Source organism: Procambarus clarkii, chromosome 7 (genome assembly GCF_040958095.1).
Source record: "Procambarus clarkii isolate CNS0578487 chromosome 7, FALCON_Pclarkii_2.0, whole genome shotgun sequence".
Taxonomy (NCBI): Eukaryota; Metazoa; Arthropoda; class Malacostraca; order Decapoda; family Cambaridae; genus Procambarus; species Procambarus clarkii.
Genome location: NC_091156.1, coordinates 21,305,395 through 21,330,411, shown reverse-complemented (window position 1 = coordinate 21,330,411; position 25,017 = coordinate 21,305,395). Strand labels below are relative to the sequence as shown.

The 25,017-nt window shown below is 53.4% G+C and overlaps 1 protein-coding gene across 2 annotated transcripts in view; it reads left to right on the top strand.

Moving 5' to 3' along the window:
* Positions 1 to 25,017, top strand: part of LOC123761405 (uncharacterized) — a 237,511-nt gene that overhangs the window by 99,897 nt on the left and 112,597 nt on the right. The gene's annotated exons all lie outside the window — the stretch shown is intronic.

Here is a 25,017-nt window from a genome sequence, read left to right as displayed (position 1 = left end):
AGTACATCAGGCTGCTTGCTGCCTGATGTACTCACCTAGTTGTGCTTGCGGGGATCCCCCCTCTCAACTGTCAATCAACTGATGTACAGGTTCCTGAGCCTACTGGGCTCTTATCATATCTACATTTGAAACTGTGTATGGCGTCTGCCTCCACTACATCACTGCCTAATGAATTCCATGTGTTAACTACTGACACTGAAAAAGTTCTTTCTAACGTCCCTGTGGCTCATTTTGGTACTCCGTTCCCACCTGCGTCCCCTTGTTTGCGTACCACCAGTGTTGAATAGTTTCTTTATCTACTGTCAATTCCTCTCAATGTATGACTCGCAGCCTGATTTGACTCCAGGTATACAAACTGTTTCCTTTGATATAACCATACTCTTACCTAACTTAATATAGCACCCCCAATACCGTAGTTAGCCTCTTATCTTTTTAATCAACCTTTCATGTGCCACTGTATCAAAAGCTTCACTAAAGTCAGGGTACACAACGCAAACCATTTTACTGTCAACTGCCACAATTTAACAACTGCGGGCCGCTCCAAGCAAGAGCCTGGTGGACCAAACTCTGACAAGTCAGGCCGGGCTTGGGGAGTAGAACAACTCCCAGAACCCCATCAAGCAGGTAATTATGCTGGAATGGAATGACAACAAAGTTGTCACACATGAGCACCCTTTAGTAAAGCCATGACAAATGATTTATTATTCTAATTTTCAAGATACAGATGAATGGCTTTTGCAATTAGATTAAAGACATTTTCCTACAGTAGATGTTAAGCTAATTGGCCGATAGTTAGCCGAATGATGGTGATCTATCATTCTTAAAAATTTGGTGTAGTACATTGTCAACCCTCCAAGACTACAATATTAACCCGTCCTCAGACCAAGTCGGCCGGTCGGGGAGCCGGTCGGCCGAGCGGACAGCACGCTGGACTTGTGATCCTGTCGGTCCCGGGATCGATCTCAGGCGCCTGGGAGAAAGAATGGGCAGAGTTTTTCACCCTATGCCCCTGTTACCTAGCAGTAAAATAGGTACCTGGGTGTTAGTCAGCTGTCACGGGCTGCTTCCTGGGGGTGGAGGCCTGGTCGAGGACCGGGCCGCGGGGATACTAAAGCACCGAAATCATCTCAAGATAACCTCAAGTAGTCCATTCCTTGCTGTGATTGACGCGAAAGGCACATTCATGCTGTTCATTCATAATAGGAAATTTCTCGTATATAAATTACCTGTGAATATTATTATATATTAGCTTACCGTACATTGGTTAGGTTAGGGTAAATGTTTAGGTGGTGATGGCGGCGGCGATTATTTGTAGTACGTGGGTCAAGCATTAACAGCGTTTTGGTTCTAACAAAAGTCGTCAGCGAAGCAGTTATTGAAGTGTTCGAACGTCATGTGTTGCGAGTCGTGTGTAAACCGTTTTTCAGTCATAAACAGTTGCGGGTGCATGGAATGGACTTTGAGCCTTGTTTATGAGGACGGGCTGGCAATACTCTGCCCGACTCCAATGATTTACTGAATAAACTAGACAAGGACGCTAAAATCTTTTCATTGTGTTCTTTTAACTAAGCACCCTGGCAAACACTTCGTCTGGCCTTAAGGACTAAGTCTACATTTATTTTTTATTTAATTTTTTATTTGTTTAACTTATTCTACATTTACCCTGGCCTCGGGCCGGGCTTGGGGGAGTAGAACAACTCCCAGAACCCCATCAACCAGGACTAGGGCCAAACGGACAAGGACCTAAGGACAAACACTGATGCAAGTAATGAGACATTACAATCTCAGATACTACATACTTAGACCATAAACTCATTGAAGTGTGAACTAACATAAATAACGGTAGTAGGTCTAAGAGACCCAACAAGCGAGAAGTGGTATTCAATCAATTCAATTTTAACAATAAGAAGATCGTCTGGGAAAAAATAAGTGTAGAGCTTGCAACCATTCAATGGGAGACGGTCTTAAGCGACAAAACTCCCACACAGGGAATAGCTCAACTGACAGCTGAAGCTTACAAGGTCTGCTTGAAGCACGTGCCTGTGAGGAGGGGCAGAAAGAGGACCACTCTAGAAAGAGAACGCAGACGACTGTACAGGAGAAGGAAAAATGTAACGGAAATGCTTCGGCAGACACAACTATCACAAGCAAGGAAAATAAACCTAAACAGGGAGATGGAAGAAATAGAACAAACGTTGAAGCGATCATACGAGTCTGAGGAAATGGAATTGGAACAGAAAGCTATACAAGAGATAAAGAAAATTCCAAAATATTTTTCACATACGCAATATCAAAATAAAAAACCTTCACTAGTATTGGACCGTTAATTACAACCTGAAGGTACGTACACAGAGGACGACAAAGAAATTAGTGAAATTCTAAGAAGCCAGTATGAGGCTATGTTTAGCACACCAATAAACAACATGAAAGTTAAGGATCCAGATAAATTTATGAATGACATCCAAGCTGCAGATAATATAAGATATTAACACGAACTCGGAAGGCTTTGAAAGGGAAATTGACAATATGCCTATGAACTCAGCTCCTGGGCCTGACTCATGGAATTCAATATTCATAAAGAAATGTAAAATACCAGTAGCGAGAGCACTCAGCATAATATGGAGAAAGAGCCTGGATACAGGGGAGATACCAGCAGCACTTAAATCTGCAGATATAGCTCCTCTGCACAAGGGGGGATAGTAAAGTCTTGGCAAAAAATTATAGACCAGTTGCACTAACATCACACAATAAAAGTTTTTGAAAGAATGATTAGGAATCAAATTTCTAGTTTTATGGAAAATGAGCTACACAACCCAGGACAACAGTGGATTTAGAGCTGGAAGATCCTGTCGTGTCAGTTACTCAATCACTATGACAAATTCAGAAGGTTTAGAAGAAAAGCAAAATGGAAATGCTGTATACACAGACTATGCAAAGGCATTCGACAAATATAACCATGGAGTGATTGCACACAAAATGAGGTCAAAGGGAATAACTGGTAAAGTAGGACGCTGGATACTCAATTTCCTGTCGAACAGAACTCAGAGTAACAGTCAAGCAAATAAAGTAATCCAAGCGCAGTTAAAAGTTCTGTACCTCAAGGTACAGTCCTTGCACCACTGCTTTTCCTTATTCTTTCATCAGATATAGACAAAAATACAAGTAACAGCTTCGTGTCATCCTTTGCGGATGACACAAAAGTTACCATGAAAATTATATCTGCTGAAGACATAGGAAAAACTACAAGCAGATATTAACAAAGTTTTCGATTGGGCAGAAGAAAATAACATGTTTAACAGTGATAATATTCCAGGTACTCAGGTACGGCAAAAATGAGGATCTGAAACATAACACAGGGTACAAAACACAATCGAATCTACCCATAGTAGAAAACAGCATGTCAAGGATTTGAACCTAACGTTTAGGGAGCATAACCGAGAAAATATTGCGTCAGCCAGAAAAATGATAGGATGGATTACGAGAACTTTCAAATCTAGGGATCCCATCACAATGGTTGTACTCTTCAAGTCACTTGTGTTGTCCCGTCTTGAGTACTGCTCAGTACTCACTTCCCCCTTCAGAGCAGGAGAGATTGCTGAAATAGAGGGAATACAGAGAACATATACGGCACGCATAGACGCGATAAAGCGCCTAAATTTTGGGATCGCTCAAAGCTCTCCAAATGTACTCTCTAGAAATAAGACGAGAGAGATACCAAGTAATATACACATGTAAGATACTGGAGGGCCAGGTCCCAAATCTACAAAGTGAAATAACAATGTACATATAACATACATGTGGAAGCATTTTCTTCCATATCGGTGGACGATATGGAAGACAATGCAGAATAGAACCAGTGAAGAGCAGAGGTGCCATAGGCACAATCAGAGAACACTGTATAAACATCAGAGGTCCGCGGTTGTTCAACACCCTCCCAGCGAGCATAAGAAATATTGCCGGAACAACCGTGGACATCTTCAAGAGGAAACTAGATTGTTTTCTTCAAGAAGTGCCGGACCAACCGGCACTTCTTTTTTCTTCAAGGAGTGCCTGCGGGCCGCTCCAAGCAACAGCCTGGTGGACCAAACTCTCACAAGTCGAGCCTGGCCTCGGGCCGGGCTTGGGGAGTAGAACAACTCCCAGAACCCCTCAAGCAAGGTAACCTCGCGGGGGACCGGTAACCTCGCTGGGGGGGGTGGGGCGGTAACCTCGCTGGGGGGGGGGCGGTAACCTCGCGGGGGACCGGTAACCTCGCTGGGGTGGGGGCGGTAACCTCGCTGGGGTGGGGGCGGTAACCTCGCTGGGGGGGGGGGGCGGTAACCTCGCTGGGGGGGGGCGGTAACCTCGCTGGGGGGGGGGCGGTAACCTCGCGGGGGACCGGTAACCTCGCTGGGGGGGGGGGCGGTAACCTCGCGGGGGACCGGTAACCTCGCTGGGGGGGGGGGCGGTAACCTCGCTGGGGGGGGGGCGGTAACCTCGCTGGGGAGGGGGGGCGGTAACCTCGCGGGGACCGGTAACCTCGCTGGGGGGGGGGCGGTAACCTCGCTGGGGGGGGGGCGGTAACCTCGCTGGGGGGGGGGCGGTAACCTCGCTGGGGGGGGGGGCGGTAACCTCGCGGGGGGGGGGGGCGGTAACCTCGCTGGGGGGGGGGCGGTAACCTCGCTGGGGGGGGGCGGTAACCTCGCGGGGGACCGGTAACCTCGCTGGGGGGGGGCGGTAACCTCGCGGGGGACCGGTAACCTCGCTGGGGGGGGGGCGGTAACCTCGCTGGGGGGGGGGCGGTAACCTCGCTGGGGGGGGGCGGTAACCTCGCGGGGACCGGTAACCTCGCTGGGGGGGGGGCGGTAACCTCGCTGGGGGGGGGGGGGCGGTAACCTCGCTGAGGGGGGGGGGGCGGTAACCTCGCTGGGGGGGGGCGGTAACCTCGCGGGGACCGGTAACCTCGCTGGGGGGGGGGCGGTAACCTCGCGGGGACCGGTAACCTCGCTGGGGGGGGGGGGCGGTAACCTCGCGGGGACCGGTAACCTCGCTGGGGGGGGGCGGTAACCTCGCTGGGGGGGGGGGGAGCGGTAACCTCGCTGGGGGGGAGCGGTAACCTCGCTGGGGGGGGAGCGGTAACCTCGCTGGGGGGGGAGCGGTAACCTCGCTGGGGGGGGGCGGTAACCTCGCTGGGGGGGGGGCGGTAACCTCGCGGGTGGGAGGGTGGGGCGGTAACCTCGCGGGGGGCGGTAACCTCGCGGGGGGCGGGGCGGTAACCTCGCGGGGGACCGGTAACCTCGCTGGGGAAGGAGGGGGGGGCGGTAACCTCGCTGGGGGGGAGGGGGGGCCGGTAACCTCGCTGGGGGGGGGCGGTAACCTCGCGGGGGACCGGTAACCTCGCTGGGGAAGGAGGGGGGGCGGTAACCTCGCGGGGGGGGGGGGGGGCGGTAACATCGCGGGGGGGGGGGGCGGTAACCTCGATGGGGGGGGGGGGCGGTAACCTCGCGGGGGACCGGTAACCTCGCTGGGGGGGGGGCGGTAACCTCGCTGGGGGGGGGCGGTAACCTCGCTGGGGGGGCGGTAACCTCGCGGGGGGGGGAGGGGGGGCCGGTAACCTCGCGGGGGGGGGGGGGGAGGGGGGGGCCGGTAACCTCGCTGGGGGGGGGGGGCGGTAACCTCGCTGGGGGGGGGGGCGGTAACCTCGCTGGGGGGGGCGGTAACCTCGCTGGGGGGGGGCGGTAACCTCGCTGGGGGGGGGGCGGTAACCTCGCTGGGGGGGGCCGGTAACCTCGCTGGGGGGGGGCGGTAACCTCGCGGGGGACCGGTAACCTCGCTGGGGGGGGGGGGCGGTAACCTCGCGGGGGACCGGTAACCTCGCTGGGGGGGGGGGGCGGTAACCTCGCTGGGGGGGGCGGTAACCTCGCGGGGGACCGGTAACCTCGCTGGGGGGGGAGGGGGGGCGGTAACCTCGCGGGGGGCCGGTAACGTCACGGCCGCGGCGCCTTATGTATTATCAACCATTACAGGGGGAAAATTGGACAACGTTAATTTAAGATGTACTGGGGGGGGGGGCGAGGTACTGTAGGGGGGGCGGCGAGGCACTGTAGGGGGGGGGGTCGGCGAGGCGAGGTACTGTAGGGGGGGCGGCGAGTCGATGTACTGTAGGGGGGGTCGGCGAGGCGAGGTACTGTAGGGGGGGGTCGGCGAGGCGAGGTATTGTAGGGGGGGCGGCGAGGCGATGTACTGTAGGGGGGGGGTCGGCGAGGCGAGGTACTGTAGGGGGGACGGCGAGGCGAGGTACTGTAGGGGGGGGGGGCCGGCGGCGAGGCGAGGTACTGTAGAGGGGGGGCGGCGGCGAGGCGAGGTACTTTAGGGGGGGCGGCGGCGAAGCGAGGTACTGTAGAGGGGGGGGCGGCGGCGAGGCGAGGTACTGTAGGGGGGGGGGCGGCGAGGCGAGGTACTTTAGGGGGGGCGGCGGCGAAGCGAGGTACTGTAGAGGGGGGCCGGCGGCGAGGCGAGGTACTGTAGAGGGGGGGCCGGCGGCGAGGCGAGGTACTGTAGAGGGGGGGCGGCGGCGAGGCGAAGGTACTGTAGAGGGGGGGGGCGGCGGCGAGGCGAGGTACTGTAGGGGGGGGGCGGCGGCGAGGCGAGGTACTGTAGGTGGGGGGGGGGGGGCGAGGCGTGGTGTGGGCTCGGGCGGGCGACAGGTGGCAGCCGTCACGGTGGCGGGGTCGGGAGGCCCCGCGGCCCCGCCCGTGGCTGGCCGTGCGCGCCCGTCCGGAACACCCGCCGCCCACCACCACCCCCGCCGCCACCCCGCCCACTCACGCCACTCCCCACCTCCCTCCAGCCAATCACTGGCAGACGTGGCGCAGGTGCTCTTCCCTCTCGCCTACCGCACCGTCGCTCGCCCTCGGAACTACCCCCCCCCCCACCCGTCGCTCACCCTCGGAACTACCCCCCCCCCACCCGTCGCTCACCCTCGGAACTACCCCCCCCCCCCACCCGTCGCTCACCCTCGGAACTACCCCCCCCCCGTCGCTCGCCCTCGGAATTACCCCCCCCCCCCCCGTCGCTCGCCCTCGGAACTACCCCCCCCCCCCCCCCCCGTTCGCTCGCCCTCGGAACTACCCCCCCCCCCCCGTCGCTCGCCCTCGGAACTACCCCCCCCCCGGTCGCTCGCCCTCGGAACTACCCCCCCCCCCCCTCGTCGCTCGCCCTCGGAACTACCCCCCCCCCCCCCCCGTCGCTCGCCCTCGGAACTACCCCCCCCCCCCGTCTAAGCCTAGACAAAGCCTAGATGCTGGCATTATCCCTGACATACTAAAAACAGCAGAGATAGCACCACTCCATAAAGGAGGAAATAAGGCAGAGGCAAAAAATTACAGACCGATAGCACTAACATCACACAGCATAAAAATCTTTGAAAGATTGCTAAGAAGTAAGATCACAAAATACATGGAATCACAGCATCTCCATAACCCCGGACAACATGGTTTCAGAACAGGGCGCTCTTGCCTGTCACAGTTGCTGGACCACTATGACATGGCATTAGATGCCTATGGAAGACAAATAAAACGCTGATGTAATTTACACAGATTTCCCAAAAACTTTCGACAAATGTGACCATGGTATTATTGCACACAAAATGCGTTCAAAAGGAACTACCGGAAAAATAGGCAGATGGATTTACAATTTCCTGACTAACAGAACTCAATGTGTAACTCAACAAATCCGTATCGTCAACCGTGAAAAGCTCAGTCCCTCAGAGTACCATGCTTGCTCCAGTAATTTTTCTCATCCTCATATCTGACATAGACAAGGACACAAACTATAGTATAGTTTAAAATCCAGGGATCCCATCACAATGGTTGTACTCTTCAATTCACTTGTACTGTCCCGTCTTGAGTACTGTTCAGTACTCACCTCCCCCTTCAGAGCAGGAGAGATTGCTGAAATACAGGGGGATACAGAGAACATAAACGGCATTCAAAGACGCGGTAAAGTATCTAAATTATTGGGATCGTCTCAAAGCTCTCCAAATGTACTCACTAGAAAGGAGACGAGAGAGATACCAAATAATATACACTTGGAAAATACTGGAGGGTCAGGTCCCTAATCTACACAGTAAAATAACAACGTACTGGAGTGAACGATATGGAAGAAAATGCAGAATAGAACCAGTGAAGAGCAGAGGTGCCATAGGCACAATCAGAGAACACTGTATAAACATCAGAAGTCCACGGTTGTTCAACATCCTCCCAGCGACTCTAAGATATATTGCCGGAACAACCGTGGACATCTTCAAGAGAAAACTAGATAGTTTTCTTCAAGGAGTGCCGGACCTAACGGGCTGTGGTGGGTATGTGTGTCTGCGGGTAGCTCCAAGCAACAGCCTGGTGGACCAAACTGTCAAGTCAAGCCTGGCCTCGGGCCGTGCTTGGGGTGTAGAAAACTCCCAAAACCTCATCAAGCAGGAATAGTACTGTATCATCCTTTGCAGATGACAAAGATTTGTATGAGAGTAGACAACAGAGGACACGGCGAACCTCCAATATGATATAAATCAGGTCTTTCTGTGGTCTACATAAAATGATATTTAATGAAGATAAGTTCCAGCTCCAATTCTACGGAATAAATTAAAACATAAAAACGGAAACTACGTACAAAACGCAGTCAAATCATACCATAGAACGTAAAAGCAATGTTTGGGTGTACTCATGTCGGAAGACAATAAAGTAGCCGTCACAACTGCAAGAAAAATGACAGGTTGGATAACAAGAACTTTCCAAACTAGAGATGATATACCAATGATGCTCAAGACGCTAGTGCTCTCTAGAGTGGAGTACTGCTGCACAATGACAGCCCCTTTCAAAGCTGGAGAAATTGCTGACCTGGAGAGCGTGCAGAGATCCTTTACTGCTAGAATCTACACAGTAAAACGTCTAAACTATTGGGACCGACTAAAGAGCCTAAATCTGTAATTCTCTTGAGCGCAGGCGGGAGAGATACATAATAATTTACACGTGGACAATACTAGAGGGGCTGGTCCCAAACCTGCACACAGAAATACCACCACATGAGACCAGGAGGCATGGACAGGATGTGCAGAATACCCCCGTTGAAGAGCAGAGGTGCAATAGGTACTCTGAGAGAGAACTCTATCAATATCAGAGTTGACGACCCTTCCACCCCCCCCCCCTACCCTCATCCGGCAGACGACCCCCCCCCCCCAACCCTCCGCCGGCGTACGCCCCACCCGTACGCAGGTTGGAAACTAAAGCGATTGCATTATTAGAGATTAAAGCGTGCGTGAGTGGGGAGATATTAAGGTATGAAGGTTGAGGACATGCTAGAGCAGCCAGGAGCGTGAGGGTCCCGCCTCCACACCTCTAACATGAACCCAAGCAAGAGTACGCCTCTCCCGCCCCCAGTGTCCACTGTCCCACACACCTGCTCCATACCTACTTGATGGGTTTCTGCCAGCTCTACTACTAAAACCCGGCCCGAGGCCAGGCTTGACGTGAGAGAGCTTTGTCCACCAGGCTGTTGCTTGCAGTGGCCCGCAGGCCCACATGTATACCACAGCCCGTTTGGTCGCGCACTCCTTGGGGAAAATTATGTAGTTTTCACTTGACGATGTCTACGTTTGTTCCGGCAATATTTCTTATGCTCGCTGGGAGGACGTTGAACAACCGCGGACCTCTGATGTTTATACAGTGTTCTCTGATTGTGCCTATGGCACCTCTGCACTTCACTGGTTCTATTCTGCATTTTCTTCCCTATCGTTCACCGATATGGAAGAAAATGGTTCCATATGTATGTTGTTAAATGTATGTTGTTATTTCACTTTGTAGATTTGGGACCTGGCCCTCCAGTATTTTCTATGTGTATATTACTTGGTATCTCTCTCGTCTCCTCTCTAGGGAGTACATTTGGAGAGCTTTGACACGATCCCAATAATTTAGGTGCTTTATCTCGTCTATGCGTGCCGTATATGTTCTCAGTATTCTCTCTATTTCAGCAATCACTCCTACTCTGAAAGGGGAGTGTGTACTGAGCAATACTCAAGACGGGACAGCATCAGTGATTTAAATAGTATCAGCATTACTGTGGGTCTCTGGACTTGAACGTTCTCATGATCCATCCTATCATTTTCCTGGCCGCCGCTATTTTGCTCGGTTATGTTCACTGTCTGAACATAACTCGGTTATGTTCACTGTCAGACATCATAATTCCCAGATCTTTTACATGTTTTCTTTGTATGAGTAGGTCTGTTTGTGTCCTGTACCCTGTGGTTCGTTTAAGTTCCTCGTTTTCACCGTACCTCAGTACCTGGAACTGAGGAACACCGTTAAACATCGTCTTATTTTCCGTTGTCTGTCGAATAATTTAATTGTGTTGGTTTGCAGTTTCTCTAACTTCTGCCGAGGAAATTTTCATGCCGATTTTTGTATCGGCAAAGGATGACACAAAGCTGTGACTTGTAAGGTTATTGAATCTATTCAATTTTAACAAAAAGAAGCGTTAGAAATATTGCCAGAACAAAGAACTCTTGAAATTCTCTCCAGGTATGTTCAGGTCTAGAAGAATAAGTTACAAGGGAAACGTGGATAGGAAAGTTATCTTGATATAATTTCGGGGCTTAGCGTCCCCGCGGCCCGGTCCTCGACCAGGCCTTCTTTTTGTTACACATCCCCAGGAAGCAGCCCGTAGCAGCTGTCAACGTCCCATGTACCTATTTACTGCTAAGTGAACAGGGCCATCAGGGTGTAAAACTCGATCCATTTGTTTCCGCCTCCGCTAGATACCTGGTTGATGAGGTTCTGAGAGTTCTTCTACTCCCCAAGCCTGGCTTGACATGAGAGCTTGGTCCACCAGGCTGTTGCTTGCAGTGGCCCACAGGCCCACATACCCATCGCAGCCCGGTTGGTCCGGCACTGCTTTTGCGGAATCTAGGAATCGAACCCGGAACCTTTAGGACTACGTATCCCGAGTGCTGTCCACTCAGCCGTCAGGTCCCGTCAAGTTTTTACAGGTTATAAAATAAGTCCGTCTGTGCAAAGTCAAAATTGCCAGCTTATCATCCAAATTGGTAGTACCATAGTTATGCTGGAAATAAGAGACTCGTGGCCAGTTTGTACATTCTGCAGGGCAGCCAATGGGGCACTCTCCTCAAATGTAACTGTCTCGCCTAGTATAGTACCTATTTGTACTATAGTTTTGCTCACGTTGCGTAGCTTAGGTCTTAACATTGAGCATATTAGGGTTAGAATGACAAATTCGGTTTATAGTATAGTTTTCTATTTGTGGTTATGGCCTTTAGTATTGCAGTAGTACAGGAGGTGAACCTTACAGTGTGTGTGTGTGTGTGTGTGTGTGTGTGTACTCACCTAGTTGTACTCACCTAGTTGTGTTTGCGGGGGTTGAGCTCTGGCTCTTTGGTCCCGCCTCTCAACCGTCAATCAACAGGTGTACAGATTCCTGAGCCTATCGGGCTCTATCATATCTACACTTGAAACTGTGTATGGAGTCAGCCTCCACCACATCACCCCCTAATGCATTCCATTTGTCAACCACTCTGACACTAAAAAAGTTCTTTCTAATATCTCTGTGGCTCATTTGGGCACTCAGTTTCCACCTGTGTCCCCTTGTGCGTGTTCCCCTTGTGTTAAATAGACTGTCTTTATCTACCCTATCAATCCCCTTCAGAATCTTGAATGTGGTGATCATGTCCCCCCTAACTCTTCTGTCTTCCAGCGAAGTGAGGTTTAATTCCCGTAGTCTCTCCTCGTAGCTCATACCTCTCAGCTCGGGTACTAGTCTGGTGGCAAACCTTTGAACCTTTTCCAGTTTAGTCTTATCCTTGACTAGATATGGACTCCATGCTGGGGCTGCATACTCCAGGATTGGCCTGACATATGTGGTATACAAAGTTCTGAATGATTCTTTACACAAGTTTCTGAATGCCGTTCGTATGTTGGCCAGCCTGGCATATGCCGCTGATGTTATCCGCTTGATATGTGCTGCAGGAGACAGGTCTGGCGTGATATCAACCCCCAAGTCTTTTTCCTTCTCTGACTCCTGAAGAATTTCCTCTCCCAGATGATACCTTGTATCTGGCCTCCTGCTCCCAACACCTATCTTCATTACATTACATTTGGTTGGGTTAAACTCTAACAACCATTTGTTCGACCATTCCTTCAGCTTGTCTAGGTCTTCTTGAAGCCTCAAACAGTCCTCTTCTGTTTTAATCCTTCTCATAATTTTAGCATCGTCCGCAAACATTGAGAGAAATGAATCGATACCCTCCGGGAGATCATTTACATATATCAGAAACAAGATAGGACCGAGTACAGAGCCCTGTGGGACTCCACTGGTGACTTCACGCCAATCGGAGGTCTCACCCCTCACCGTAACTCTCTGCTTCCTATTGCTTAGATACTCCCTTATCCACTGGAGCACCTTACCAGCTACACCTGCCTGTCTCTCCAGCTTATGTACCAGCCTCTTATGCGGTACTGTGTCAAAGGCTTTCCGACAATCCAAGAAAATGCAGTCCGCCCAGCCCTCTCTTTCTTGCTTAATCTGTGTCACCTGATCGTAGAATTCTATCAAGCCTGTAAGGCAAGATTTACCCTCCCTGAATCCATGTTGGCGATTTGTCACGAAGTCCCTTCTCTCCAGATGTGTTACCAGGTTTTTTCTCACGATCTTCTCCATCACCTTGCATGGTATACAAGTCAAGGACACTGGCCTGTAGTTCAGTGCCTCTTGTCTGTCGCCCTTTTTGTATATTGGGACCACATTCGCCGTCTTCCATATTTCTGGTAGGTCTCCCGTCTCTAGTGATTTACTATACACTATGGAGAGTGGCAAGCAAAGTGCCTCTGCACACTCTTTCAGTACCCATGGTGAGATCCCATCTGGACCAACCGCCTTTCTAACATCCAGATCCAGCAGGTGTCTCTTGACCTCCTCTCTCGTAATTTCGAACTCCTCCAAGGCCGCCTGGTTTACCTCCCTTTCTCCTAGCACAGTGACCTCACCCTGTTCTATTGTGAAGACCTCCTGGAACCTCTTGTTGAGTTCCTCACACACCTCTCTGTCATTCTCTGTATACCTGTCCTCGCCTGTTCTAAGTTTCAATACCTGTTCTTTCACTGTTGTTTTCCTTCTGATGTGACTGTGGAGTAGCTTTGGTTCGGTCTTGGCTTTGTTTGCTATATCATTTTCAAAATTTTTCTCTGCTTCTCTTCTCACCCTGACGTACTCATTCCTGGTTCTCTGGTATCTCTCCCTGCTTTCTGGTGTTCTGTTGTTCCGGAAGTTCCTCCACGCCTTCTTGTTCAGTTTCTTCGCTTCCATACATGCCCTATTATACCATGGATTCTTTTGTTGCTTCTCGGATTTTTCCCTTTGGGCCGGGATGAACCTGTTTACTGCCTCCTGACACTTTTGGGTAACATAGTCCATCATACCCTGTACAGACTTGTCTCTGAGGTCTGTGTCCCAAGGTATTTCACTTAGGAAACTTCTCATCTGTTCATAATTCCCCTTTCGGTATGCCAGCCTTTTGATTCCTAGTTCTTTTTGGGGGGAGATAAGTCCTAGCTCTACCAGGTACTCAAAGTTCAATACACTGTGGTCACTCATTCCCAAGGGCGCTTCCATCTTAACTTCCCTTATATCCCATTCATTTAGGGTAAATATCAAATCAAGCATTGCTGGTTCATCTTCTCCTCTCATTCTTGTTGGCTCTTTGGTATGCTGGCTTAGAAAGTTTCTTGTTGCCACGTCCAGCAGCTTAGCTCTCCATGTTTCTGGTCCTCCATGCGGGTCTCTGTTCTTCCAATCTATCTTCCCATGGTTGAAGTCTCCCATAATTAGTAGTCCAGATCCATTCCTGCTAGCAACAGAAGCTGCTCTTTCTATTATGTTAATGGTGGCCATGTTGTTTCTATCATATTCCTGTCTAGGTCTTCTGTCATTTGGTGGTGGATTATATATGACTGCGACTATAATTTTTTTCCCTCCATTTGTTACAGTACCTGCTATGTAGTCACTGAAACCTTCACAGCCCTGAATATCCATCTCCTCAAAATCCCAGCCTTTTCTTACCAGCAGAGCTACACCACCCCCACCTCTTCCTTCCCTCTCTTTCCGCATAACATAATAGTCCTGTGGAAACACTGTGTGTGTGTGTGTGTGTGTGTGTGTGTGTGTGTGTGTGTGTGTGTGTGTGTGTGTGTGTGTGTGTGTGTGTGTGTGTGTGTGTGTGTACTCACCTAGTTGTGCTTGCGGGGGTTGAGCTCTGGCTCTTTGGTCCCGCCTCTCAACAGTCAATCAACAGGTGAACAGGTTCCTGAGCCTACTGGGCTCTATCATATCTACACTTGAAACTGTGTATGGAGTCAGCCTCCACCACATTACTTCCAAATGCATTCCATTTGTCAACCACTCTGACACCAAAAAAGTTCTTTCCAATATCTCTGTGGCTCATTTGGTGCATGAGCCACGTGTGTGTGTGTGGGTGGGTGGGTGGGTGGGTGGGTGGGGGGTGGGTGGGGGGGGGGGAGGAGGAGGAGTGTGGTGGTCCCGCCTGGCACAGTCCTCGCACCGCTAGTCCTTCCTGCTCATGTCTGGTCAACCACAGCTGCGTGTCGTGCTCTGCTGGGTATACCATAACCACCTGGCTACACCTCACATGGCTAACTCCTATGATACTCTCTTCCTCGGTGGGAGGAACACGGTACCCACTGTGTTACCCACCCACACAGTACCCACATACACACCACACCCCGGACCAACCGGGCTGTGGAGGGTATGTGGGCCTGCGGGCCTGCTCCAAGCAACAGCCTGGTGGACCAAGCTCTCACAAGTCAAGCCTGGCCTCGGGCCGGGCTTGGGGAGTAGAACAACTCCCAGAACCCCATCAACCAGGTTGGTGTTGGATGCATGATGTTATCTCATCCTTAAATTTTTAAGATGCTAAGGTAAGGTAAGTTCAGGCGAAATTCAGTATGACTATATAGTAATTGGAAAGTTACCTTACCTTGCGATGGTTTCTGGGCTCAAGGTCCCCGCGGCCCGGTCCTCAACCAGGCCTCCTGGTTGCTGGACTGATCAACCAGGCTGTTGGACGCGGCTGCTCGCAGCCTGACGTATGAGTCACAGCCTGGTTGATCAGGTATACTTTGGAGGTACTTATCCAGTTCTCTCTTGAACACTGTGAGGGGTCGGCCAGTTATGCCCCTTATGTGTAGCGGAAGTATGTTGAACAGTCTCGGGCCTCTGATGCTGATAAATATATACGAGGACAGTGAAGGAACGGTGCCCGACCACTTAGACCATAGAAACCCGCCACAGGTAAAGGCAACCTTCCCTGGCGCCGTACCTGGTACAGTGTGGCCCGGTGCATGACGTAAGAAGGGTAATGGTTCCCTCCAGAAGGGGCAGGGCACGGGGCTGTGGTGGTGGTGGGAGGGTAATGGTTCCCTCCAGCAGGGCAGGGCACGGGGCTGTGGTGGTGGTGGGAGGGTAATGGTTCCCTCCAGCAGGGCAGGGCACGGGGCTGTGGTGGTGGTGGGAGGGTAATGGTTCCCTCCAGCAGGGCAGGGCACGGGGCTGTGGTGGTGGTGGGAGGGTAATGGTTCCCTCCAGCAGGGCAGGGCACGGGGCTGTGGTGGTGGTGGGAGGGTAATGGTTCCCTCCAGAAGGGGCAGGGCACGGGGCTGTGGTGGTGGTGGGAGGGTAATGGTTCCCTCCAGCAGGGCAGGGCACGGGGCTGTGGTGGTGGTGGGAGGGTAATGGTTCCCTCCAGCAGGGCAGGGCACGGGGCTGTGGTGGTGGTGGGAGGGTAATGGTTCCCTCCAGCAGGGCAGGGCACGGGGCTGTGGTGGTGGTGGGAGGGTAATGGTTCCTTCCAGCAGGGCAGGGCACGGGGCTGTGGTGGTGGTGGGAGGGTAATGGTTCCCTCCAGCAGGGCAGGGCACGGGGCTGTGGTGGTGGTGGGAGGGTAATGGTTCCCTCCAGCAGGGCAGGGCACGGGGCTGTGGTGGTGGTGGGAGGGTAATGGTTCCCTCCAGCAGGGCAGGGCACGGGGCTGTGGTGGTGGTGGTGGGAGGGTAATGGTTCCCTCCAGCAGGGCAGGGCACGGGGCTGTGGTGGGAGGGTAATGGTTCCCTCCAGCAGGACAGGGCACGGGGCTGTGGTGGTGGTGGGAGGGTAATGGTTCCCTCCAGCAGGACAGGGCACGGGGCTGTGGTGGTGGTGGGAGGGTAATGGTTCCCTCCAGCAGGGCAGGGCACGGGGCTGTGGTGGTGGTGGGAGGGTAATGGTTCCCTCCAGCAGGACAGGGCACGGGGCTGTGGTGGTGGTGGGAGGGTAATGGTTCCCTCCAGCAGGACAGGGCACGGGGCTGTGGTGGTGGTGGGAGGGTAATGGTTCCCTCCAGCAGGACAGGGCACGGGGCTGTGGTGGTGGTGGGAGGGTAATGGTTCCCTCCAGCAGGACAGGGCACGGGGCTGTGGTGGTGGTGGGAGGGTAATGGTTCCCTCCAGCAGGACAGGACACGGGGCTGTGGTGGTGGTGGGAGGGTAACATCTCTGGGACAGTTGCCTGGCCTGGTTCACCAGGATGGCGGCCGTGGTGGTAGATGGGTAACATGTCCCGCCGCTCGTTTCCCCTCACGTGGCTTGGGTAATGTGATCCCCTCCGACGCCCTACTTCCGGTGGTCTCCCCTCTTCACTCCTGCCCTCCCGCCCTTTGTCTCAAGGTGGCCGCCCGCCCGCTCCCCGCCGCCCGCCCGCCCCAGCTGCTACCTCGCCCTTCTGCACACTGAGGCTCACTTTGTGGCCATCATGCCCACATTCCCGTATATTGTGGGGCCCTGGTGGTTGGGCGTGGTGTGGCGTAGTGTGGTGTGGATCCAGGGATCCCGTCACAATGGTTGTACTCTTCAAGTCACTTGTGTTGTCCCGTCTTGAGTACTGCTCAGTACTCACTTCCCCTTCAGAGCAGGAGAGATTGCTGAAATAGAGGGAATACAGAGAACATATACGGCATACATAGACGAAATAAAGCACCTAAATTATTGGGATCGTCTCAAAGCTCTCCAAATGTACTCACTAGAAAGGAGACAAGAGAGATACCAAATAATATACACATGGAAAATACTGGAGGGTCAGGTCCCAAATCTACACAGTAAAATAACAACGTACTGGAGTGAACGATATGGAAGAAAATGCAGAATAGAACCAGTGAAGAGCAGAGGTGCCATAGGCACAATCAGAGAACACTGTATAAACATCAGAGGTCCGCGGTTGTTCAACGTCCTCCCAGCGAGCATTATAAATATTGCTGGAACAAAGGTGGGTGTATTCAAAAGACACTTAGATAAGTTCCTGCAAGAAGTGCCGGACCAGTCAGGCTGTGGTGGATATGTGGGCCTGCGGGCCGCTGCCAGCAAAAGCCTGTTGGACCAAGTTATCACAAGACGAGCCTGGGCTGAGGCCGGGCTCTGGGAGTAGAACTCCTCCAGAGTTTATAGTAGAACTCGTAGTATACTGCGAGTTCTATACATAGAACTCCTGATATACTGTGGATAATTACCTTGTAGAGCAGCGTCCTACCCGTCAACCAGATTATAGGACTCTAACAGTCCTTTATTCAGCGTTTCGTTTATTGGTTAAATTTTCGGCTCTCGACCACTGAATTAACCGTGGTGTTCGCCGCCTCGCCATTGGCTGGGAAGCCTCGTGACGTCATCACGAGTTGCGTCATTCTGTTCCCATTAATTTGTTGCCAAAATAAATGAAGCCGCTTCCCATGGGTGTGAGACGGTAAGTATTGGCTGCCCGCTGGTTATGGTGTGACTGGTTCTTAGCGGAGGGCACCTGGTGGGGCGCGGCTACCCTGGCACTCCTCACTGGCTAGTTGGGGGCAGGGTGAGGCGCGGGGGTCGTGGGGAGGGGCAGGGTGAGGCGCGGGGGTCGTGGGGAGGGGCAGGGTGAGGCGCGGGGGTCGTGGGGAGGGGCAGGGTGAGGCGCGGGGGTCGTGGGGAGGGGCAGGGTGAGGCGCGGGGGTCGTGGGGAGGGGCAGGGTGAGGCGCGGGGGTCGTGGGGAGGGGCAGGGTGAGGCGCGGGGGTCGTGGGGAGGGGCAGGGTGAGGCGCGGGGGTCGTGGGGAGGGGCAGGGTGAGGCGCGGGGGTCGTGGGGAGGGGCAGGGTGAGGCGCGGGGGTCGTGGGGAGGGGCAGGGTGAGGCGCGGGGGTCGTGGGGAGGGGCAGGGTGAGGCGCGGGGGTCGTGGGGAGGGGCAGGGTGAGGCGCGGGGGTCGTGGGGAGGGGCAGGGGTGAGGCGCGGGGGTCGTGGGGAGGGGCAGGGGTGAGGCGCGGGGGTCGTGGGGAGGGGCAGGGGTGAGGCGCGGGGGTCGTGGGGAGGGGCAGGGGTGAGGCGCGGGGGTCGTGGGGAGGGGCAGGGTGAGGCGCGGGGGTCGTGGGGAGGGGCAGGGTGAGGCGCGGGGGTCGTGGGGAGGGGCAGGGGTGAGGCGCGGGGGTCGTGGGGAGGGGCAGGGTGAGGCGCGGGGGTCGTGTTATAACTGGATGAAAATTAGACGACTGCTGCCATCATTAATAACTAGACGAATAAATCTCAGTGTTAGGCCATAGTGACCTCCGTGGCCGGCAGGCGTGACCAGGGCCACGCAAGTATCATGATACACCCAGTGATACTCTCCACTTGTACCAGTGTGTCATCCCATAGGCCTCTGATATCACACGTATATATATCACATTGGACCAAACTCTCAAGTCGAGCCTGGCCTCGGGCCGGGCTTGGGGAGTAGAACAGCTCCCAGAACCCCATCAAGCAGGTATCCAATATTGTAACTCTCCTACATTAAAAATAAAACTGTTTACACGCTTTTTGTTAATATATAATTTCCTCATGCATTAACTATCACTACTGTGCTGCTTGAGTGTTGCGAGACGTGAGCAATGATTATAATTAGTAGTACAGGAGGTACTACAATAGTAGTACATTAGTAGTAGCATTACTGCATAGTCAGAGTAGAGACCACCATGGTGAACAGTCTCCCACACACCACAATGGATGGACTGTGGAGTGTACTCTGGCTGGACTGTTGAGTGTAAGTAGCCAGCTGGGGGTGGGCAGAGGTGGAGTGATATTTTGGCTGCTACTAATGACACAATTGGATCCCACCATCCTCATAATTGCCAGTTTTATCCCAAGTTACCCGCATTGGGGGACCAGGGGGACGTTATCTTGAGATTATCTTGAGATGATTTCGGGGCTTTAGTGTCCCCGCGGCCCGGTCCTCGACCAGGCCTCCACTCCCAGGAAGCAGCCCGTGACAGCTGACTAACACCCAGGTACCTATTTTACTGCTAGGTAACAGGGGCGTAGGGTGAAAGAAACTCTGCCCATTGTTTCTCGCCGGCGCCTGAGATCGAACCCGGGACCACAGGATCACAAGTCCAGCGTGTTGTCCGCTCGGCCGACCGGCTCCCGGTCAGGGAAGTGGCAAGCGAAATGACACATTAATATACTGGATGGATAGGTGTTGACAGGAATAAATGGTAAAAAAAAAAGGATCCTGGTCCTTCAGTGTAATAATGAAGGCAGTTAGTGTGTGGTGTGGGAAAAATAGTAGTAGTAGTAGAAGAAAGAGTTGATTGACAGTTGAGAGGCGGGACCAAAGAGCAGAGCTCAACCCCCGCAAGCACAACTAGGTGAGTACACACCCTCCCCCCCCCACCCTCTGTCGTCACCGTCTAAACTTGATCGTTGCTGAACTGCGGTGATTAATACTTCGTCAAAGAACGCGGAACGATTCAGTGTGGTGGTGAGCGCTGAGGATCACGGCTGCAACATGACTGACAGTTGTAATGTGAACATTTGACCCGACCCGACCCGACCAGCCGTTGGTTAGCACCTGGTAGACGTGTGCATTCCCATTGTTCATTAGTCTGGTCGTTGCCGTGCTCTCTCACGGTCTCCTGTTCTGCTGTGTCCCCCCACATAACTCTTGTTAGTGTATGTGGGGGGGTCGGGTGCCGGGTGAGGCGCGGGGGTCGGGTGCCGGGTGAGGCGCGGGGGTCGGGTGCCGGGTGAGGCGCGGGGGTCGGGTGCCGGGTGAGGCGCGGGGGTCGGGTGCCGGGTGAGGCGCGGGGGTCGGGTGCCGGGTGAGGCGCGGGGGTCGGGTGCCGGGTGAGGCGCGGGTGCCGGGTGAGGCGCGGGTGCCGGGTGAGGCGCGGGGGTCGGGTGAGGCGCGGGGGTCGGGTGGCCTGGGTGAGGCGCGGGGGTCGGGTGGCCTGGGTGAGGCGCGGGGGTCGGGTGGCCTGGGTGAGGCGCGGGTGCCGGGTGAGGCGCGGGGGTCGGGTGAGGCGCGGGGGTCGGGTGAGGCGCGGGGGTCGGGTGGCCTGGGTGAGGCGCGGGGGTCGGGTGGCCTGGGTGAGGCGCGGGGGTCGGGTGGCCTGGGTGAGGCGCGGGGGTCGGGTGGCCTGGGTGAGGCGCGGGGGTCGGGTGGCCTGGGTGAGGCGCGGGGGTCGGGTGGCCTGGGTGAGGCGCGGGGGTCGGGTGGCCTGGGTGAGGCGCGGGGGTCGGGTGGCCTGGGTGAGGCGCGGGGGTCGGGTGGCCTGGGTGAGGCGCGGGGGTCGGGTGGCCTGGGTGAGGCGCGGGGGTCGGGTGGCCTGGGTGAGGCGCGGGGGTCGGGTGGCCTGGGTGAGGCGCGGGGGTCGGGTGGCCTGGGTGAGGCGCGGGGGTCGGGTGGCCTGGGTGAGGCGCGGGGGTCGGGTGGCCTGGGTGAGGCGCGGGGGTCGGGTGGCCTGGGTGAGGCGCGGGGGTCGGGTGGCCTGGGTGAGGCGCGGGGGTCGGGTGGCCTGGGTGAGGCGCGGGGGTCGGGTGGCCTGGGTGAGGCGCGGGGGTCGGGTGGCCTGGGTGAGGCGCGGGGGTCGGGTGGCCTGGGTGAGGCGCGGGGGTCGGGTGGCCTGGGTGAGGCGCGGGGGTCGGGTGGCCTGGGTGAGGCGCGGGGGTCGGGTGGCCTGGGTGAGGCGCGGGGGTCGTGTGTGTGTCGGTAGACAGAGTACATCAAATTCCATCAACTTTAAAGGGAAAATCAACAAAATTATAGTGAGTTCCTATGGAAACGTTGTCATCATTTGTATATGCAAGTGGTTGGTGTGTGAATGTTTGGTGATGGGGTCACGTTACCGCACCGCCGGTCACCACATACCCAAACGTTTAGCGTGGCTGGGCTTTTATTAGCCGGGGGCGGCGGGGGTTCTTCCGTCGTCTGGCCGCGTGAGGAGTTGGGGGTTGTGGAGGGGGGGGCGCCATACCTCGTGTTTTGTGGTGTCGCTGCCGCAGGGCGGGTGCCACCAGCTTCCCGCCTCGCCACCGCCTGCGGCAGGTGTTGGGCCTGGTGTGTAGTGGTAGAGCTATGTGTAATGGGTGTCCGGAGAGGTGTAGGAAAGGCGTGACAACGGTGGGGGTAGCGGAGCGTTGACCATCTTGCACTCGCCATGTTGAAGCCAAGGCCCCTCGGCGCCTTGCCAAGCTATAAAGGGACCTGCACTAGCAACAGGCCGCACCCTCCGTTCATGCCGCACCGGGGTCCCCTCACCGCATGCGGCGCCGGAAGAATCCTCCTGACGAAGCGACGTGACCCGCGGCCTCGTTGTACGGTGCACCCGCGGCCTCCCTAAACCAGTAGTGTGTCAGTTACTAGGCGGGTCATGTTGCATGCGAGTCTGTATGATGGGGCCGATGACAAGGAAATCCCTCCCCTCAGGGGGCCAGAGGGAAATTCTCAACGATCGTGTATGCAATATTGCCCAATACACCATATTGCCTGCATCGTGGCACTCTGCATGTCGGGCACATTGCAACAGTTTGCTGCAAATAACCGAGCCGCAGCAACCTGGTGTATTGAGCTCGGGTATGCACTAATAGGTTGAGAACGAAGCAGACACGTGTTCATGTTCATTACAGAAAATAGCTGTTCTAGCGTGTTTCCAAACCTGGACATAGCCTTTGATGTATAATACTTGATGCTGGGATAACTTGGTCCCAAATATTAATAAAATATGCCAATGTGGACACACGGAAATATCCTCAAAATACCACTACATTGTAACGATTATTTCTAGGAGAAAAATTTATGGGTTCTGGAAAACTGAGAAATGTTCCTCTCAGCATTTACAATGTCGGGAAATCTTTTGCGAAACTCGTCCCTTAAATAACAAAATATTGCGGCATTTTTTTTTTTTTTTGTGCGTGGTATCGACACGTACAGTATATCAATGTTGGTAACGGTGAAGGCTTTACCTTTACAGTGGTATTGACACGTGCAGTATATCAATGTTGGTAACGGTGGAGGCTTTACCTTTACAGTGGTATTGACACGTGCAGTATATCAATGTTGGTAACGGTGGAGGCTTTACCTTTACAGTGGTATTGACACGTGCAGTATATCAATGTTGGTAACGGTGGAGGCTTTACCTTTACAGTGGTATTGACACGTGCAGTATATCAATGTTGGTAACGGTGAGGCTTTACCTTTACAGTGGTATTGACACGTGCAGTATATCAATGTTGGTAACGGTGGAGGCTTTACCTTTACAGTGGTATTGACACGTGCAGTATATCAATGTTGGTAACGGTGAAGGCTTTACCTTTACAGTGGTATTGACACGTGCAGTATATCAATGTTGGTAACGGTGGAGGCTTTACCTTTACAGTGGTATTGACACGTGCAGTATATCAATGTTGGTAACGGTGGAGGCTTTACCTTTACAGTGGTATTGACACGTGCAGTATATCAATGTTGGTAACGGTGGAGGCTTTACCTTTACAGTGGTATTGACACGTACAGTATATCAATGTTGGTAACGGTGAAGGCTTTACCTTTACAGTGGTATTGACACGTGCAGTATATCAATGTTGGTAACGGTGGAGGCTTTACCTTTACAGTGGTATTGACACGTGCAGTATATCAATGTTGGTAACGGTGAAGGCTTTACCTTTACAGTGGTATTGACACGTGCAGTATATCAATGTTGGTAACGGTGGAGGCTTTACCTTTACAGTGGTATTGACACGTGCAGTATATCAATGTTGGTAACGGTGGAGGCTTTACCTTTACAGTGGTATTGACACGTGCAGTATATCAATGTTGGTAACGGTGGAGGCTTTACCTTTACAGTGGTATTGACACGTGCAGTATATCAATGTTGGTAACGGTGAAGGCTTTACCTTTACAGTGGTATTGACACGTGCAGTATATCAATGTTGGTAACGGTGGAGGCTTTACCTTTACAGTGGTATTGACACGTGCAGTATATCAATGTTGGTAACGGTGAAGGCTTTACCTTTACAGTGGTATTGACACGTGCAGTATATCAATGTTGGTAACGGTGGAGGCTTTACCTTTACAAGTGGCTGTTGGAAAAAGGTGGAATTTCGTCCAGACAGGAATGCAGTAATTAACCTAAATGTACCGCGTCCAAACATCTTTGTGTTGAGGTAATTAAAGCGTAGGTTATCTTGAGGTTATCTTGATGATTTCGGGGTTTTTAGTGTCCCAGCGGCCCGGTCCTCGACCAGTCCTCCACCCCCAGGAAGCAGCCCGTGACAGCTGACTAACATCACCCAGGTACCTATTTTACTGCTAGGTAACAGGGGCATAGGGTGAAAGAAACTGCCCATTATTTCTCGCCGGCGCCTGGGATCGAACCCAGGACCACAGGATCACAAGTCCCGCGTGCTGTCCGCTCGGCCGACCGGCTCCCTAAGATGTGTTGAGATATCCACCATGAAAGCTGTATCTCTTACCCATACGGTTCATACACATCCTATCTTCTCCGGTCCACAAAAGTCAATATATCGCCACACAGTTCCTTAAACTCTTAAAGCTCTTTAGTATAGTTCCCGTCTCGACTATGGGCGTCCATGTGGTGATGAGGACTGCAGCGAGTAGTTTAGTATTGTTGTTTAAGATTCAGCTACTGGGAACTAAAAGTTCCAAGTAGCACGGTCTATGGTGAGCCCGTGATGGACTTACCTGGCACAGGAGCGGGGCTGAAACTTGGGGTAGTTTAGTAGTAGATTGGTGAAGATTAAGCCACCCAAGAGGTGGCACGGACATGAATTGCCCGTAAAGCGAATAATTAAAGTTCCAGTACGTTTACTGAGACAATAAAGTACATCTCAAAGGGGTAGAGTAGCTTCGGCTATTTCTATCCTGCTGAGCGATGCTCTTAAGGAACACTGAACGAGACTGATGGATGTTGAAGATGTCACTCCGCCATAGTGGCGGAGTGACCATGACAAGTCCGCAAAGGCTGACTCTATTTGTAGCATATTTGGTGCCTGTGTATGTGTGAGGAAGGCGCTGCCAGGCGCTCTCTAACACCCTAACCCTGGTACAAAATGTGAAGTCCTTGCAGGCTGAACCGTTGACGTCACCCACCATGAACCTGCGTGGCCCCGTACCGACGAGCCCTAGTTTCTCCCTCTTTTTGTTTCACTGTTTTGCGACACAGAGATTGCTGCCTTACGGCTCCAACAAGAGTGTGCGCTCCTAGGAATTGTTGTGGAGCACCGCGGTAGACGGCTTGGCCCATACTAGGCGGGTCCCGTCTGTGTCCACTCCTCTGCATGCCGTACTTGCCAATTGTTGAAACTAGTTAAATTGTTTTTCAGTAATGCTAGCTGGCACGCTATAGAGGTGTGATGTATGGGCCCAAGGGAGTATAGGCAGGGAAGGGCAGGGAACTATGAGGAGAAAGCGTCAAGCCATTATGACTATAGAACAGGGGAAAGGGTCAGGATAAGGATTTGGGATGGGACGGGGGGAAAAGAATGGTGCCTAATCACTTGTGGACAGTCGGGGATTGAACGATGACCTGCATAAAGCTCTACCGTCCAGCCCAAGTGGTTGGGCGTATAGGCAGGGGTGGTAGGGCTCACGATAAAGCTGAAACAATTTTGTGATTATAAAATATATCCCCAAATGA